The sequence below is a fragment of the Rhinatrema bivittatum genome, chromosome 6 (assembly GCF_901001135.1).
Source record: "Rhinatrema bivittatum chromosome 6, aRhiBiv1.1, whole genome shotgun sequence".
Classification (NCBI taxonomy): domain Eukaryota; kingdom Metazoa; phylum Chordata; class Amphibia; order Gymnophiona; family Rhinatrematidae; genus Rhinatrema; species Rhinatrema bivittatum.
The window spans coordinates 337,985,680-338,004,675 of record NC_042620.1 but is presented as its reverse complement, the minus strand read 5'-3'; the positions used below and the strand labels follow the sequence as shown (position 1 = coordinate 338,004,675).

Here is an 18,996-nt window from a genome sequence, read left to right as displayed (position 1 = left end):
GTGGGGTGTACTAACATGGCATCCTGAGTTAGAAACTGGTTGCAGCAGAGGGTAGGAATGTGCGTTCGTTTTGAACGAATGCGCAATCCGCAATGTATAGGTCCCTTTTCGTTGCATTTGTGGGTTCCCGAAACGTATGGCGAACCACCACGAATGCAACGTATCATTAACGAATAAACCCCCACCCTCCTGATCCCCCCAAGTCTTGCCAAAAGTCCCTGCTGGTCCAGTGGGGGTCCTGGAGCCATATCTTGCACTCGGGCCGTCGGCTGCCAGTATTCAAAATGGTGCCGAGAGCCTTTGCCCTTACTATGTCACAGGGGCTACCAGTGCTATTGGTCGGCCCCTGTCACATGGTAGGAGCACAAGATGGATACATTTCTCCAAACCATGTTCTGCTGAATGACTGTTGGGTAAGAGTATAGTTTATAAATTAGAGAACTAAATAAATAATAAATAAAAGGTAATGTGGAACAGTGATGGAATTGGTTGTTCTTTAAACTTTCTAAAAATGTTCAGGTTTATAATTTCTATTGGCCTCCTATAGGAAATCTTTGAAGTACCATGGTTTGAATAGAGGACTAGGGAATTGAAACACATTTGTATCAAAGGAGTTGACATAACATAACATAACATAACATAAGATATACCATACTGGGTCAGACCAAGGGTTCATCAAGCCCAGTATGCTGTTTCCAACAGTGGCCAATCCAAGTCACAAGTACCTGGCAGGTACCCAAACATTAGATAAATCACAAGCTACAGTTGCTTATTAATTAATAGCAGTTTATGGGTTTTTCCTCTAGGAACTTATCCAAACCTTTTTTAAACCCAGTTACACTAAGTGCTATAACCACATCCTCTGGCAATGAATTCCAGAGCTTAACTATGCACTGAGTGAAAAATAATTTTCTTCAATTTGTTTTAAATGAGCTACTTGCTAACTTAATGGCATGCTCCCTGGTCCTTCTATTATCTGACAGGCCAATGCAGTAAAGTGCGGCCGCGGTTACCCTGCTTCTAACCCGCTTTCTACTCACAATTTGGCCGCGTTAGACCAACCCGCAATTCACTATCCCTTTTAACCCATCCTTACTGCCTCTTTAAATCAACTGGTAACCCTTTCCGCCCGCGGCATGTATATGAGATGTAAACGATCGGATTAGCTATTCCCTCCCATACATTAACGCGCGTCCCAATTATCGTTTTTTAAATCTGCAGTTTTGCCGCACGTTTAACCTGCTAACTTACTGCCTAACCTTACCCCTGCGTTAGAGGCAGGGGTAAGGGTAGGCGGCAAACTTTCCCCCAGCCCCCGGTCACCTGCCCTGGCCGCGTTCATGGGTGCCGGTCTCCGGGGCAGCCCCAGTCCTCTCTACCCTCTCTACCCTCCTCCTGAAGCAACTTTAACCAAAGGAAAACCTAAAATCCCCTCCTCCTGAAGCAAGGCGCAGGTGAAAAGCAACTCGACATGTAAAGTGTAACCAAAGTTAACTTACTTTTTCTTGCAGCCCTCTCTGCCCTCCTCCGGAGACACGCACCGCGGCTCCCCTGCCTCCCGGGGGCAGCCGGCGGTGAAAGTGGCCCCCGCCGGCGAAGATGTATGCCCGGCGGTGAAAGCAGCCCTGCCGGCGAAGATAGATGCCCATAGTGCACGGGCCCCCAAGCCAGCGAAAGCATATGCACGTACGCCATGACGTCACGGCGTACATTCCCAGATCCAGGAATGCCCCACGAGGTAAGCGGTCAAGGGGGCATTACTTTTATATGTGACCCGATAAGCCCAGGAAGTCACACCCGTTTGGCTCAGAATAGAGATTCTTATTGTAAGGCATTAGGTTACCAGCAATGTTAGAAACTTATAATAAATCAGTAGCACAGAATGCACTTATGATGATTAGCTTGGCAAGTATGAATAAATTAGCAGAAGCATAACCCATCACCTTAGATGGAACTTGCTTATAATTTATAAACAATTCTATCTTACTAGACCGCAGACAAAACCATGAATCGAATCCCTCTCTCGCCACTTTGAAGATTCTTGGTTTCTGAGCTGTAAGAGAAGCTGGAGCTCTTGAATGCTGTCTCTGGCTGTGGCTCTCTGCACCTAGATGAAGAGTAGAGGATTCCCTTAGTTCCTTGAGAAAAACCAGGCAAGTTCAACTCTGGCTGAACTAGCAGGGCTTGAGACACTCTTGCATGCAGTGCTCCAGGACATTGGATCTCATCTATAAGCTTAGTTGCAGGGCATGGCAGAGAGCAATAACTCAGATGTCTTCTCAGTGGTGTGGATGGAATCTTCTTAGCTGAACCCCGAGCCTCTGATTTTAAGAGTCAGGCTATGCATATTCAGAGGCTTCATCCATATGAAAAACAAGAGTATGAGTCGAGTTCTGATTGGTTTACCTTCTTCACTTGGACTGCTTGAACTGCTTGACCCAAGGAGGGTCATCCTTCTGCCACATGGCAGAAAGCTGAGCAGACAGTTCTTGAATCTGATAAAGGCACCTCTCTGGGATTGGAAGATGTGTTGCCAGACACTTCTCGAAGGCTTCATGTCTGTCTCCTCTCACGTACACACAGGGCCTTAGCGGGTGGTAGGGTTGAGTGTGCATATAGAGAAGGAAGAAAAGCAAAAAGATTACAGTACTGATGATACACGTTTAAAGCCCGTTTTATGCCATCACTTTGGCAGGTTTTGCAACTAGTTCTTTATAAAATAAAAGACTCAGGGTTATTACACACATACATTATAATTATTACTGGTTTCATAGGGAGATGCACAGCTAGTAGGAAGAGAGTGATGCCTTCCTACATATCACGGATGAGACTTCAACCAGTCTACTTTATGCAGTTCTAGAGGCTGATTCTGAAGGGAAGGGATGCCCCAACTGTAAGACTTTTGACCTCCAGAGGGTGGGTTAATATAACGTCATTTTTTCCTTTTTTCTTTTTAGTTTTAATCTCAGCATTTCATTTTTGTCCCCATTTTTTTTTGTTAAATCCCAATTGTGGCTTTTTGTCATTTTTATCCCTTAATTATTCCTTTCCCTGCACATTCTATCAATCATTTCTCAAATTTGACATTAAGGGGTAGATTTTATAATTTTGCGCGAGCGCGCACTTTTGTTCGCGCACCAGGTGCGAACAAAAGTACGCTGGATTTCATAAGATACGCGTGTATCTTATAAAATCCGGGGTCGGCGCGTGCAAGGGGGTGCACATTTGTGCAAACTGCGCGCGCTGAGCCCAGCGCGTGCTGCCTGTTCCCTCCAAGGCCACTTTGATTTCGGAGCGGCCTCGGAGGGAACTTTCCTTCGCCCTCCCCCCACCTTCCCCTCCCTTCCCCGGCCCAATCTAAACCCCCCCTTACCTTTGTTGGCAGATTTATGCCTGCTGAAAGCAGACGTAAATCTGCGCTCGCCATCACCCGACCCGGGGGCTGGTCCGGAGGCCTCGGCCACGCCCCCAGGCACGCCCCCGAAATGCTGCGTCATGCCCCCGAAACGCGGCGTCATTTTCGGAACGCCCCCCCCACACGCCCCTTTTACGAAGCCCCGGGACTTACGCGCGCCGGTGGCCTATGCAAAATAGGAGCGCCGGTGCGCGAGGGCCCTGCGCGCATAAATCCGGCTGGATTTACGCCGCAGTGCATTTAAAATCCGGCCGTAATAGTCTCACCCCCATGACACCCATTCTTTTTCTCACTATATCAGAAAAAAATGACGTTATGTTAATCCGCCCTCAGGGCATCCCTGTTCATCAGAAGGAATGACATCATTAAACCGGCCCCCAGGTTATGCCTGTGCTGTCTTTTCACGTGCTTTACTACCTCTTCTGCTATATCTGCCAGCCATTTCCCAATCGTTTCTGCTTTAAAGTCGCACCATACTTTGTCTACAAGAAGCTGTTGATACTTTGTCTTTATAAACTCTCATTAAGGTTTATATTTCCGGCTTCTTCAGCTTTGCTTTCTGAAATTTCGACCATTGCCTGAACTTTGTTTTTCTGACTTGTGCTGTTTCTTTCAGATTTATTCATTGTCAGTGATTAATCTGCCATCAATTTGGTATGCATTCCCTCTGCTGTGAGCCATCATATTGCTATGTTTTTTTGAAACTGTATTGCCTTTAAGATATCCTTTTACTTGCTTCTTATTGCAGATTTGTTCCTCCCGATGCAGCTTTATGCGAAACACGGTCCATGTCGAGGGACAGATGAATGTTATACTACCTGCTTCAAAAATATCTGTTTGCTGTCATCAGCTATTAATTTGCCTGGACTGTTTCAGCTACAAGTGATTGATTTTTCTATTTTCACATTAAAACTGGACGTTTTCACCTGAACTTACAGACCACCAAACTTGTTTGTGCAGCACACTTTTGTTTTCCTGCATTTTACAGCCATTGTCGGCGATAAAGAACCCTGCATTGAGACTTCTGGCTCTCACATCCAGCTGCCAGCCCTCCAGCATTCCTCTAATAGCTGCTAAAATATTGGCAGGAATATGGGATCTGTCCACCAGGTGAGTGTGCAGCAAAGCCCACCTGCGTCCTGTTACCCCAGCCCCTGTGGAGCTGCTTCCTGCCTCTACTTCAGCCAGGTCCCACCAGTGTGCCATCAGAGAGAGGAGTGGGAGGCATTTGTGATGTCCAGATGTCAGTTTTGAAATGCACATTGCTCCCCTGTGCCTTCACCAGTAGCACTCACAGATGGCTAAAACAATGCTTGTACAAACTGGGGATGACCTTTCTGCTGAAAGTGGACCTGGGGAATACTTTATAGTTAGGCACCAGGAGCAGCAGCAAAGGCCTGAGACCCACGTTCCCCAACAACCTGCAGGGGTTGATCATCTAAAGTGATCATCTCACCATTAGTCCTAGACACCACCTTGGTTGCTCCCTTCCTCTTTCCCTGTGACAGTGCCACTGAATACCACCCAATTGCACCAATTGTGGGCTGTCACTTCCTAGATATAGCTGGGGACTGTTGCTGCTGGCCTGCCACCTGACGTAGAAGTAGCCATAGCCTTGGAAGCAGCTTCAGGAACACTTGTTCTCTTTGCAAATACTAATGTCCTCTGTCTTGCAGAAAGGCCTTCCCTGACTACTGCTACTACCATTCGCATGTGGATATTGAGAGGGATGCTGCTTCTTCAGGTGATGCTCCATTCAAGCATTGTTTAAGTGGCCCAGTTGCTTCCTTCAGCTGATGTCCTTTGTGCAATAGTTACATCGTGGAAAGCATGGGTCCTTCCTCATTTGAAAATGGCTTCATAATCACAGATTTCTTTTGTGATCCCTTGCCTCTGTCTGCATTCTTGGGAGTGGATGATGCTGCTGGCACTGAAATGGCGGTAGATGCAGATGGAGCCTGAGGAATTGCAGCAGAGGCTTCACTCATCCTTTGTTCCTGCACTGTCAGTGTGGCCTGCTCTCACTCACTAACATATTTCTGTAATCATTTACTGTACCAGTCAAAAGGAAAGGACTTCCTTCCTGCACCTTTCAAATTATTTGTAAACCGATGTGATATGTAAATCGAAGACCGGTATATAAAAACAAATAAATAAAAAATATATCCTTCTGTCTCACTCTCCTCTGTCAGTGAAGTGGAAGCTAGCACAGTACTGACTAAACCTCCTAATACTGGGTCTTCAGCTAATGCCTCTCCCAACTCTGCTTCAAGAGATTCTTCAAGCTCTGATTCAGAGGAAGAGTTGACAAAACGGCTTTTATGGCTTCTGCTGCACTAAAAGATTGCACTGCTGGTAGTTTAGGTTTCATCACATGTACTTCTACTTCTAAAGGCACTGGCAGTTGTACTCTGCGGCTGCTACTGGTGCCTTCTCTTTTCCTCTTCTCTGACACAGCAGGATCTGGCTGAGACACTGATAGAATTGGCAGATCCTCCCCAAATCTCAATTTCTTGTGACTTGACATGCCTGCTTCTCCTTCTGATGTTTTGTATTTGAAAAAAAAAGCACTATATTTCTTAGTCGGGGACTCACTGTTGTCTTGCTAGCAAATCTCTTACCAAAAACTATGAGCTTCCTACATCCTCTAGTACCACCACTTTTGCCTGACATGAGGGAATTTTATTTGCTGCAGTGTTGGACAAAAGATGTTTTAAATTAATCTTTATTTCTGAAAATGAGGTGGATGTATATGGGACACACTGACACTAATGTGGCTTTAGTGATCCTTCTGTGTAATGTTGAACAACACACAGAGAGAATACACTAGAGTACAACAACTATTTTAGCATTTTGCTCTGCTAACTAGCGCAGTGCATTCACATGCACACACATACAGAAAAAGCAAAGGATGACATAATGCTCTAATATATACTTGTGTGAATAGTACCAGTAGAACAGCAGTGCTTTAGTAATAAATGCAGTAAGAAAATAATCCACAGTGGCTGGCTGTACCTGTGGTGTTCACTGGCACAGACTGCTCTTCTTGTGGATCACTGACTTACACACAAACCCAGACACAGTGAGTTAAAACAGCCTCTCTATGTTGGATACTGTGGCATAGCTACAGCACAGGCACTGTACAGGTTAGTTAACACAGCAACAGTTTTAAATTTAATAAATCACTATAAACATAGCCACTTCAAGACAGAAGCCTGCCTTCCCTGAAGAGAGGAGATGAAAAAGACTACCCTACCTTTAGGTCAGTGGCAGCGACACAGAGATGTAAAAAAATAAAATTAAAAACCTGTGCAAATTAACTCAGTATGACAGCAGCTAAAAGGATTAGAAAAGATGAAATGTTTTTAATCTTGAACAAAGGCATTGTTACTACAGAAGACTGCAATGAAATACAGAATTTCCACACAACAGCAAAGTACCATGTGTCCTCAATGAGTGAGAGATCCAAATGCAAGCTGTAACAGTTGGGGAATACTATATGAAGAATGGACAGAATAGTGATTTGCTGATTTACAGGCCGATTCAGTAAAGTCCGTGGGAGAGTGGGCAAATGCCTGCTCTCCCAGCGCATGCACAGGCCACTCGCCTGTGCACACAATTCTGTATGCTAATTAGGCCCGGCGGTAGAAAACAGGCAAAAGGAGGCGCTAGGGACACTAGTGCATTCCTAGCACCTCCTTTTGGCCCGGAGCGGCAGCTGTCAGTAGGTTTGACAGCCGACGCTCAATTTTGCCGGCGTCGGTTCTCGAGCCCGCTGACAGCCACAGGCTCGGAAACCAGACACCGGCAAAATTGAGCATCCAGTTTTCGACCCGACAGCTGCCGGCCGATTTCACATTTTTTTATTTTTTTTTTACCCTTCGGGACCTCCAACTTAATATCGCCATGATATTAAGTCAGAGGGTGCACAGAAAAGCAGTTTTTACTGCTTTTCTGTGCACTTTCCCAGTGCCTGAACAAATTAGCGCCTACCTTTGGGTAGGCGCTAATTTCTGAAAGCAAAATGTGCAGCTTGGCTGCACATTTTGCTTTGTGAATCATGCGGGAACACCTAATAGGGGTAAGGGAAAACACGTGTCCAATGGCGGGTTAACAGTGCGCTCATTCGGACCGCACTGATATGTATAGGCCTGTTAGAAAGATGCTTCCCTCTGATTCCATTGCTTTGTCAGTCTGGTTTTCTTGACAATAGATCCCGGTTCTCCTCTGACCTCACACATGAGTCATAGGCATCAGGGCTGATTGCTATGGAAACTTGCCCAGCCTCAGCTCTATCTTTTCAATGTATCCAATGCTTTTCAAACATAAATGAAACCAATGACATATGTTTCATTTGTGGGACTTGCTCATACATTTTCAGGGGCATACAAATCAAATGAATACAGTATATTCATCATGAATAAGCCTTTCATTTTAAACTAATGCAAATCCCTATTAGAGAATAGAGCCAGCAATATGATGAGGCAGTTACATGCAGAAGACAAAGCTGGTGTATCATTGGCTGGTCACACCTGCAGAAGATGGAGCCAGCATTGCAAATAGGTGGAGGCTGAAACCATCATTACATTTGCAGTGGACAGACAGTATAATTGGAAGCAGTCACATCTAATGAGGAAAGAGCTGGCAATTTTATGTGAGGCATTCAAACCACAGAGGACTGGACCAGTATTGCTACTGAGTGACTGGTGCTGTTGATGGGAGATCAATGTGCCGTTTGTTGGTGCACTGGAGGGTGGAATTAGGTGACTTTTTCTTTCTACATTAGATTAATCAGCATAGCTGTGATGATAATGAAGAAGTATTGTTTCTCTAAGGACTTTCTCACTAGACAGTAATCCATCTAAATCTTTGGACATACTCTAGGAGAAATTTGGTTATGTCTCTTGAAGGGGATGAGTCTTCCAAGCTACTTAACAAACACATCCTTGTGATAGAAGACTGCCCGAAGATTCCCCAGTGGGTTAAGTAAGTTTTAATATTGTAGAAATTGGCAATTTAACAACTTGCTTAGTATGAAATGCTTGATTTTTCTTGTTGGTGAGATCTGGCAGTAGCCGTGAAATATTGGTTTTCATTTCCTATGTCAGGCATGAGATGAACAGTTTGCAGGTGAGAGTATTAGTGACATTTATATTTTTTCTTAGATTTTCCTCTGGGTACATACAGTTCCTGGGTCATAGGCCATTCATTTATTCATTTTTATGGGCACATATTTGTATACCAATCATTTGGTCCCAGCACCAGATAGGATATTAGTGTAGTAGTTCAACAGAGATGCAATGGGACTTGCTGCTCCTGATGGCAATGACTTGTAGTGTTACAGACTTAAAAAGGTAAATTGTCAAACTGGATATTGACTGAAAGGTGGTCAGCATATCCACCATAATTGAGCTAGGATTAGTAGAGAGGGAATGTATCAATCTAACAGTGTCCATTTGATGGACATCAGCATCAATGTAGTCAAAACCACTCTCTAGAAGTTCTTAGAGTGCATGGACATACAAATTTCAAAGCCATTTACCCGGATAAATGTTGATTTATTAGCTAAAAGTATATGTGCAGTTCAATAGCTTGCATTCTTTAAGCTGGAATGAAGGCAGGAATTCCTAAGAGCATGATTTGGGTCAGATTGGAAAATAACACATATTTTCAAATCTATATCCATTATTTTCCATAGAAACTTTACTCACACAGAATGCAAATGCAAAGGACTGTAGAAACGTTGTATCCATGGCAATTTTCAGAAACAAAGTATGCCCATCTTCCTTTTGAAAATTAGGTATAGGTTTTGTGGTACAAAGTATATACACATAGTTTCTGTGAAACTATGTGTTTGTAATGATTTAATTTTATGTATGTATTTATGTACATCTCCTAGGCCTTTTTAGTGTTAGGCGATTAATAAATTTTATTAATGAAATGAAAATGAAATGAAAATATGTGTACCTAAGCAGGTAATTTGAAACTTGGTCCCTTATTGAAAAAGATTCATCATATTTTTGGGGACACAGGTATGTCTGCAACTGTCCTTTGTCAATGGTGGGTTACTTAAGCTGTCATTAATTTAAGGCAGCAGGAATTTGTCTTGCACAGCTGGCAGCAGACAACACTATGAGACCCTGGTAAGCCATTAGTGTGATTTGGGGATGGTTGCACTGAATGATAGCAATGTGCATGTAATTAGGGTAATCATATCTGAAGGGTCCCCCAATTGGGACATGGTGGAAAGTAAAGTGAAACCCAGGCTGGGCTGAAGATGGCCCATCTTCCTAGGGCATGACAGATATGTCAGGCATTTGGTGAAAGGGATTGCCTCATATTGTTTGATTACTTATCATGCCATCAAAGTTACCTGTTTGTAGTACTTTGCCAATTTGGAATGTAGACAAGACTTGTGAAGGAAGTAGAATGTGAGAGAAATACTGGACAGTTCCAAATTCCCATGTTTTGCTCAAGTGTTTTTATTCATTCTTTGTAAATATTGGCTTAGGTCATTTGGTTGTAGTAAAAAAACAAAAGCAAACAAATATTATTTTGCTACAAATGTACATCTGTTGCTTATTTAAGTCAACACTGCAAAAATAAAACATACAAACTTTATGGTTGTAACACTGATTGCAACACTATTTCATAAAACACATATTAAACTAGAAATTTAAAATACATGTGATGATGCAATTCTGATTTCATAGATGAAGACAACAGTATGATAAGCAACTATCTAATACATTTTTTAATGCTCTGATGAAGGGAATATTTTTTCAGAAAATAAATGCACAGGTTGTTCTTTGTGTTATAACTATAACTACCAGTCCATTAAGTTATTGCATACAATAACTCCATTCTGCAAAGGGTCATATGATTCAAATCTCTTCTCATTCTTTTCATCTTATAGGTCATGTTTTAAGTATGTATCTTATAAACTGTATCTATCAAGAGAAATCCATATAGGATACAGTTCTGCAGTTCATTTGACTGCTTTGCTACAGTATATATCTTTTTTATGATGTCAAGGGTGGTGCACATGTAATTATGGATATACTATAAGTGATTTAAAATAAGGAGCAGATTCGGTCTGGAGGTTAGAACATGAAACTGAAAAATAAAATGTGTGGATTGTAGTTCCTGGCTTATGACTTACTCTTTTTATGACTTTGTGTAGGTCATTATATTGGCCTTCCTTTGTATCAATCTAACAATTTGAAATTGGATAATAAAAAAATACTTCCTTCTCCCCTCACTGAAACTAATGACATGCAATGTCCTAACACCAAAATCACTATTTACTATGTTATCCATTCTCTAGATGACTGTATATACTATATATGTAAGAAGATTATTGAGTCATTTAAATGCAAGGAAAATTATTAAGCCATGCTATTGTTATATTAATAATAATAAATATGATTATTTCAATAACATTCATTATTAGGGATGTGCATTGGGTGCCCAATCGTTTGCGCTTTTGGGTTTGTCTGGCTGCAGGAAAATCTCATTTTCCCGTGGATAGGCATTTTTTTTTTTTTTTAGTAAAAAATCATTTTTTTGGCTTAGTGCGCACTAACTCCCGTTTGTGCGCTCTAACAAAAAATAACAAAAAGTTGCCTTCACTCTGGTTTACAGTTACAACAACTTGATACATTTAAAGTGGAATAACAGCAAACACTGTAAACACTGTAAAAGTTGGTATGGAACATTAGCATAACAGATAATGAAAGACCATGTAAAAGGTAAAAGCAGAAATCTGAGTTCAAATCCTGTAAGGGACATCTGTATAGAACGAAAGGGAAGGATTCTGGGAGTCAGAAAGAGAGTTAGTCAAAGGTGGTAGATTGTATGTCGGATGGAGGGGCTCACGGAGGGAGAGATCTGTGGGATTATCCATTATAATCTTTGAGCGTGCAGTCTGTGTGAGTTTGGCTGAGTAGCCATGCTTTAAGGTCTTTTTTAAAAGATTTTATGTTTTCATGAGCAGACAGGTGAATAGGTAACGAATATATATATTAGGGGTGTGCATTCGTTTTGAACTTAAATGTAAAACACAACTTTTTTTTTTTTTAACTTAAAAAAGTGATGAGGCGAAAACGATCGGATTTCCAACTTATTCAACATAGCTATGTTGAATAAGTCGGAAATCGCGATTGTTGATCCTAAATAAAAATTTAAACCCCTCACCCTCCTTAATCCCCCCCCCCCCCCAAGACTTACCTCCTGACCCCCCCAAGCTGGCCAAAAGTTCCTTTTGGGTGCAACGAGGGTCCCGGAGCGATCGTGCGGGGAATCACGTGACGCCGCGTCACTCCGACGTGACGCCGACATCATGTGCTCCTCGCAAAGGAGTTCAGAAATGGCGTCCTGACTCCCTGCTGTACCACCAGGGAGTTTTGTTAAGTCTTGGGGGGGGGGGGGGATTAAGGAGGGTGAGGGGTTTAAATTTTTATTTGCACGTATGGACATAGACTCAACTTATGGAATTCTCCATATCTCCATATTGACGGAAATTGACCCCCCCTTTCGACTTATGGACTTATGAACATAAACTTTTGCTCTGCACATCCCTAATATATATATATATATATATATATATATATATATAACGAATTAAGAAATATCGTACGATATTTCAATTCATTATAAAAATGATTTGCATCCCTATTCATTATTTTATTTTATTTTCTACTGACATTGTCAAGTTTTGTGATGGAGATGCAGAGCCAAATTAATATACTGTATAAAAGATAAAAATGCATATATTTGGAACAATTTATAGATCGTGTTATCTGGGTGTTGTTCAAAGTACCTGCAGACATTAGATGGAATTTTCAAAGTGGACTTATGCACATAAGTCTACTTTAAAAATCCCCAGATTGTGCTTTTATGTGCATGGAGATCCACACATGAAGTTACACTTGCTCCTGAGTAAATGTAACTTTCTGCATGTACATGTCCATTCATACTGTCAAAAATCAAAAGCATACTGAGAAGTAGATATTAAAGATCTGCTTTTAGGTGAAATAGCTGGATAAGATTTATCGAGCTAACTTATAAAGGATTTTCAGCAGCACAGCTATACTGCTGAAAATCCCTGAAAAAGATAATTAATTAGCTGGAAAAGTCTTATCCTGCTAACTTTATACCAATTATGGAGCAGTACTAACTTAGGGCCAAATTTACTAAAGCTTTTTTTCCCATTCTGCGTCTATGGGAAAAATGCTTAGTAAATGAGGCCCTTAAATGGATAAGTTTGAATATTGGCACTTATCCAGCTAAGGCCTAGATTAATCAAGTTGCTATAAATATAGCAGAAATAGCATGTGTGAGCATGGTTAGGGAACATTTCCTGGTATCACATTGCAGAGGAAATATTGTGTCGCGTGTTGTGTCAGTGTGTCGCGTATTGCACTTCATTTTACACAGTGTGCATTGCTTTGTGTGTGGCGCATTATTTTCCTAGTTTATATATCTCTTTGAGGGGGTATCAGGCGTTAGAGAGAGAAGAGGAGAGATGCTGAGTGTTAGTGGGAGTAGGTGCTTATAGATTTTGATTTCCTCAGTGCATTGTCTTATCTTCTGTTCTCAAATATTTCCCTTTACCTTGTCCTTTTTGTCTGTGTTTGTGTCAGGAGGAGGAGTGGTGGTGAGGTGGATAAGGAGTGGTGAGGAGGGTTAGTGAAGTGTGGTGGTGAGAAGGAGTGGTGAAGCATGGCCGTGAGGCATGGTGGAGGTGGAGATGGCAGAAGAGGAGCAGGGCCGGAGAGAGTAGGAATTAGGCCCATGCCAGCTAAGAAAAGTAGGCCCCTATGTAAGATTCTGATGTGATGCTTAATAAGAGAAATTGTTTTCTACATTTCCCAAATAATTGTTGTTTATTTAAGTAGGCTTTATGAGCTTTTTTGTTAGCAAATTCTTCAATTACAATTGACATTTTTATTTATACATGTTAGAAATAGATATATTTAGCTTTTTAAAAAAATTTTGCCCAACAAAAGTAGGCCCCTTGAACATTGTAGCCCTAGCCAAATGGCCATGCTGGCACCCCCTCTCTCCTGGAGTGTAGAGGAGTGCTGAAGAGGAGAGATGAGGTGTGGTAGTGAGGCGTGGTGGTATTGAGGAGTAGAGCATGAGAGGCAGGTGAGGAGAGGAGAGGTGTGAGGAGATGGGGAGGAGGAGGACAGGAGTGTTAGGAGAAAGAGGAGGAGGAGGAGGAGGACATGGACACGAGTAGAAATAGGGAGGTGGGAGAGGGATAGGAGGAGGTGGGAGAGGGAAGGGGATAAGCAGATGAGTCAGGTGGGAGGAAATTCAGGCTAGGGATAGAAAGAGGGGAGGGGAGGGGAGGGGAGTTGGTAGGGCAGGTTCAAGAGGGCAGAGGAAGAGAGAAGAGTGGGAGCGAGAGTCAGAAAAGGAAGGACACCTTTCCTGAAGCAGAAGTGGCACCTCTGTTCAGCAGCTCAGAGGACAAAAAGATCATCATTGCTGGGGTTCTGGAACAATATGCATTGCTCTTCAGCAACCATGTAGTCAAAATCTCGAGGGCAACCAAGGGCCAGATCTGACACACCAGCACCCAGGCTATCTCAAGGTGCAGAGGTGTGAGACGCAGTGGGGAGCTGGTGGCCCACAAGTACCGGGACATAAAGACCTAGTTGAAGACCAAAGTAGTGAATCGCAACAGATACATCTGGCAGTCCGGTGAAGGAGCCTCATTGTCCAATGTGCTGACACCCGTGGAAGAGGACCTTGTCCAATGGCTGGGACTGGATGTGATGGAGGCATGGATGAATGGCTGACATCCCGTGAACCTGAGCTATTAAGTTCACTTCACCTGAAATGGCAAGGCTGCTACTGTTGCGCATATCATTTGGCATAAGATGCTCACATTGATTGACATGCAAAGTACGCATCTCATGCCAAATGGTGCATGTACGTACCTCTTGGATTTGATACCTTTGTCTTCTTCTTTGTTTCCACATCTCTCTCCCAGGGCAGCTGCTCCCAGCCACCCAGCCCCAGGGTCCAGCAGTGAATAGCATGGGACCATGGGAAAGTGCAGCAGCACTTTTTCTGCCCCCTTGCTTATGGATGCTCAGACAGTTCAGCGAGGAGAAGGAAGAGCAGCAGCAGTCTCCTGAGCACAGCCAGGTCCTGCAAGCCCTTGTCTCAGCAAGCCCACTGAATGTGAGCTTAAACCTTTCAAGCTTCATGGAGGAATGCAGCCTGCAGTGGCACACGGTTGATCAACACAACAACATGGTCAGCACAAGGCAGCAGACACTGAGCCAGAGCAGCTCACCAGCCCCCTCATGTCATTTCAGGAGGCTCAAATCTCTACTCTGCCTGCAACTAGCACAGCACCAGACCCAAGCGAGGACTCAATGCATGAGCAGCTGGACCATCTGGAAAGGAGCCATGGTGTCTACTTCCACCATGTATTGGCAAAACATGTACCTGAGCAGGGCTGTCAATGGGCAGACCCAGGCACTGCGTGACCAGACAGCAGCCCACAGACAAGCTCTCACCACCCTGGCTACCTCAATAAATAACTTCAACAACTTCCTTACCCATCCAAAGAATGCCAAACCAGTCAGTTAGCTGGATGAGTAATTCCTCCCTTAAACGCCCATTTCCTGCCCACCACTTAGCCAGATAAGTATTTATGCAGATAAGTGGCAATCACTAAACATGGCCAGATATTCAGCCAATACCATCATTTAGCCAGACAAGTCCTTACATATACTGCTAAGTGGTGCTGAATATAGACTTCTAAATTCTTTCCCTTCCCCAGCTCAACTCCCAGGAATGCCCACCACTTGTATCAGAAGCTGGTACAAGTAAAATTGTGTTTCATGTACTTTTCCCCTCACAAACCCCCAGGTAATTTTCAGAAGGTGATTTGCGTGCATAAACCAGGATTTATATACATAAATCACCTTCAGAAAATTATCCTCACGGTCATATGAAATGAAACTCAAAATAATAGGAGTACATTGTCTTGCCGATATTATGAAATATATGCTTTGGATATTTTGGAATACCATATAAATGTGACAGCCAAGGATTATTGTTTACTTTTATTAAAACAATAATTTAATGATTTATATTATAGTTAAAATTTAAGAATGAGCATTGGGTCTGCCAGTCATGGGTATCGCAGAATAATATGAAGAAATTCTGGAATTAATGTCACCATATTAACCACCAGACACAATGTACCATGGGTCCTGTACCATGTTCTTGAAAACAGAGGCTCTCAGCTTTACACCCCAGAGCAGCACAGCTATGCCACTGATATTGTAGATTTTCAGCCTTGACAAATGTCCAGCCTTATTCATGTTACTTGAAAATCTGTACAAAAAAGTCTGAATGTCAACTTGAGCTTAACAAGAGTGATTGTATTATTTAAAAATAATAACAAAAATGTGACATTTCGATGAAGAACTAATTCATTTCCTAGGCCCACTCATCAATCTGCATATTAGACAGTTATATGAAAGTTCAGATTTACCTGAACAAATACTGAACTGATGCATCGATATTTTGATGTGAGGAGTAGAAAAATCAACAAAGTTCCGAGTCTTTAATGCTTTTCACTAAAATATATGCTTCATTAGCTGACAATTTAAGAAAAAATTAATCTATAGCCAAGTCAGAACAAGATTGATTTGCTATTATTTAATATAGAGCAGTAGAAAGAAAAATGCAGTGCTATTTCTGTTTTTATTCACTCAGATAGCTCAAAAGCATTTGAATTTCCATTCCTCCCAATTTGTTGTATAGTAGATCCATAACATAATCTAATGGCTTGCCTACTTTGACATTTAGGATTATGCCTGGCATGGAGAAATTTGGACTCGGAGAAGTTAAACAATCCCCTACTGTGAATACAGGGCAGATGAAGTTCATAACATTTTTCAACATGTCAGTGGAAAGATAATATAACCATTAACTTGCATCAGCAAGCTAATGACATTATCCCACAAATATGTGCAATACAGAAGGGTACATTTTTTTCTATTTAGAATTATGGTACACAAGAGAATTCTTGCGCCCAGGCCAAAATGAAATACCACTGGCTGGGATGATATCATTGAGAACTATTTTTAATGTCATTTATGATATAATAAACTTGCAAAAGGGTGGTGAGCAATGCCTATGAAAGTATCTACTGCTGAATTCTACTGCTGACTTCTGCTAATTTCTGGTATAATAGTAATGTGTCTTTAACAATATTTAAATTGTTATAATCTGCCTTGAAGGCATTCTTGGAAAATGGCGGAATATCAAATATCTCTATATAAATAAATACATTTTGTCTGAATATAAACAAAATTCTGTATATGAAGAGCTCAGAGAAAATCACTGAGTAGAAGGGCAGTGCGCTAAGTTGTACAGAAATAGAAAGTAGAGATATACCAACAATCATTTGATAAATGAACTTAAGACAGCTTTCGGACTGGTTTGGGTTTAACAGATATTTTATTGATTTATATTCTGCTTTTTGGCACTTCAAAGCAGATTATATTCTGGAACTGTAGGTATTTCCCTATCCCTAGAGGGCCTACATTTTAAGGGCCTGCTTTTAAAAAGCATTTATACTTGTAAAATTGGATTTTACACATGTAAATACAACTTACCTGTGTAAGTGGGCTTTTGAAAATTGCTACAATGTATGCCATTGAAATGTCCATAGGATATTCATGTGTAAGTGCACTTTATCTGTTGCGTTGGAGGTGGACCCTTGGGCCGAGGTGAGGTTGACGCAACCCGTAGGTCGGGACCTACGGGTCTCCACCATCAGCAGGTGGAGTGGGCTGAAGGTAAAGGCTACTGGAGCTTCAACTATACCAGCCCTCATTCCCCGCGGGTTGAGGCTTTGGGTGCCGGGGCCGGCAGGAATTAGGTGGGCCTCGAGGTAGGTTTGCGAAGAAAGGTGGTTCAGCCCAGAGACAGCAGTTGATAGGTGGCGTAGTCCTACCCTGGACTGGGTTCAGTACAAGAACTCAGGCACCAATGGAACGGAGAGTAACTGGAGGTGCTCAAGCAAAGAAAGGCCGGAGCCTTGTAAGTCCACGTCCAGGGAATAGGCTAGAGGAGGCATCACTGACAGGCTGGGATCAGGGCTGGCGGCAAATGGAGGTCATGGCAAGCAATGTAGAATTCCGGACACAGAGAAGTCTAGTGTAGTCAATCAAGACAATGGTCAGGGCATGGAGAAGGCAGGCGTAGTAAATCAAAGCAATGGTCAGGGCACGGAGAAGGCAGGCATGGTCAAGCATAGCAGAGGTCTGGGGCTGGAGATAAGCTGAAGAGTAGTTGGGCGTAGCAGAGGTCTGAGGCTGGAGATAGGCCAAAGAGTAGTCAAACAAATCAGAGTCGAAATCCAGAGAGTCAGTCCAACACATAGACGAGGCAGGAACAAGGAAGACAGGAACCGGCAACCACAGGAGACATGAAGGTCTCCTGTGGTTGCCGGTTCCTGTCTTCCTTGTGGTCTCATACTCAATGAGTACTCAGAGTATGAGACCACCTGTTGCAAAGGCAATGCTATGGAGCGAGGCCTGAGCTTATATACACTGAAGAGTCTGAGGTCAGCATCCGGGGCCTCGACCAAGTTCCCGCTATGGGCCCTTTAAAAGAATCAGTGGCGCCGATGGCAGTGTCTCTCCGTGGGCCACGTGGAGAGGCCCAATGAGCAGGGGCATACTGGCTGGCAATGCTGTGCACCATGGAAGATCCAGAGGCACCGGAGGCGGCCCGAGGTCAGAGCTGGCGGCCCACCACCGCCAGTGGAGAGGAACCAGGAGCTGGAGTCCGTGAAAGAAGGTGAGAAGGCCATGCCGCGGGTCTGCCATGGGCAGCACCCGTAACAGTACCCCCCATTTATGCACCCCTCTTGGAGGTCGGGGTTTGCCCGGATGGGCACGATGGTAATTCAAGAGGAGAGTCTTATCCAGGATGTTTCAAGTTGGTTCCCACAAATTCTCTTCGGGTCCGTACCCCTCCCAAGAAAGGAGGGATTCCCACCCGCGGCCCCTACGGTGGACGTCTAGGACTTCATGGACCTTGTACGTCATACCGGTTTCTGCCACCAAAGGATGTGGCTTAGGGGCTTTCCGGGCAGGCCAAGATAAAATCACAGGTTTTAAGAACAATACATGGAATGTGTTATGTATTCCCAGTGTAGGAAGCAGCTGAAGCTGATATGTAACAGGTCCAATGCGTCAGATAACAGCGAAGGTACCGATATATCTAGAAGCGAATCTCTGAGATGGAATTTGAAGTCGGATATATCGAGTACTTAACCAGACTTTCTGGCCAGGGAGGAATTCAGGAGCCGAGCGACATCAACTTTCAGCAGTTCTCTTGGCCTGGGAGGCGTTCTGACACAAGCGGAGGTTTGTCTGCTCTCATAACACGTTGAGGGCATCTGAGGTAGCTTGTGTCACAGGGGATGGCACTGATAGAGGTATGGATAGTGGTGGTTGTGGTTGTTTTCGATAGACATCTGAAAATGGAGATGTTCCAGTAGCGGTGGTGATGTGAGAGTTGTGAGAAAACTC

The 18,996-nt window shown here is 43.1% G+C and overlaps 1 long non-coding RNA gene across 1 annotated transcript; it reads left to right on the top strand.

The window, feature by feature from the left end:
- Positions 1-1,518: 1,518 nt before the first annotated feature.
- Positions 1,519-5,482, top strand: LOC115093316. Its single transcript, XR_003857286.1, has 3 exons — positions 1,519-1,738; positions 4,164-4,525; positions 5,092-5,482. It is a non-coding gene; the product is annotated as an uncharacterized LOC115093316 (long non-coding RNA).
- The last annotated feature ends 13,514 nt before the right edge of the window (positions 5,483-18,996 follow it).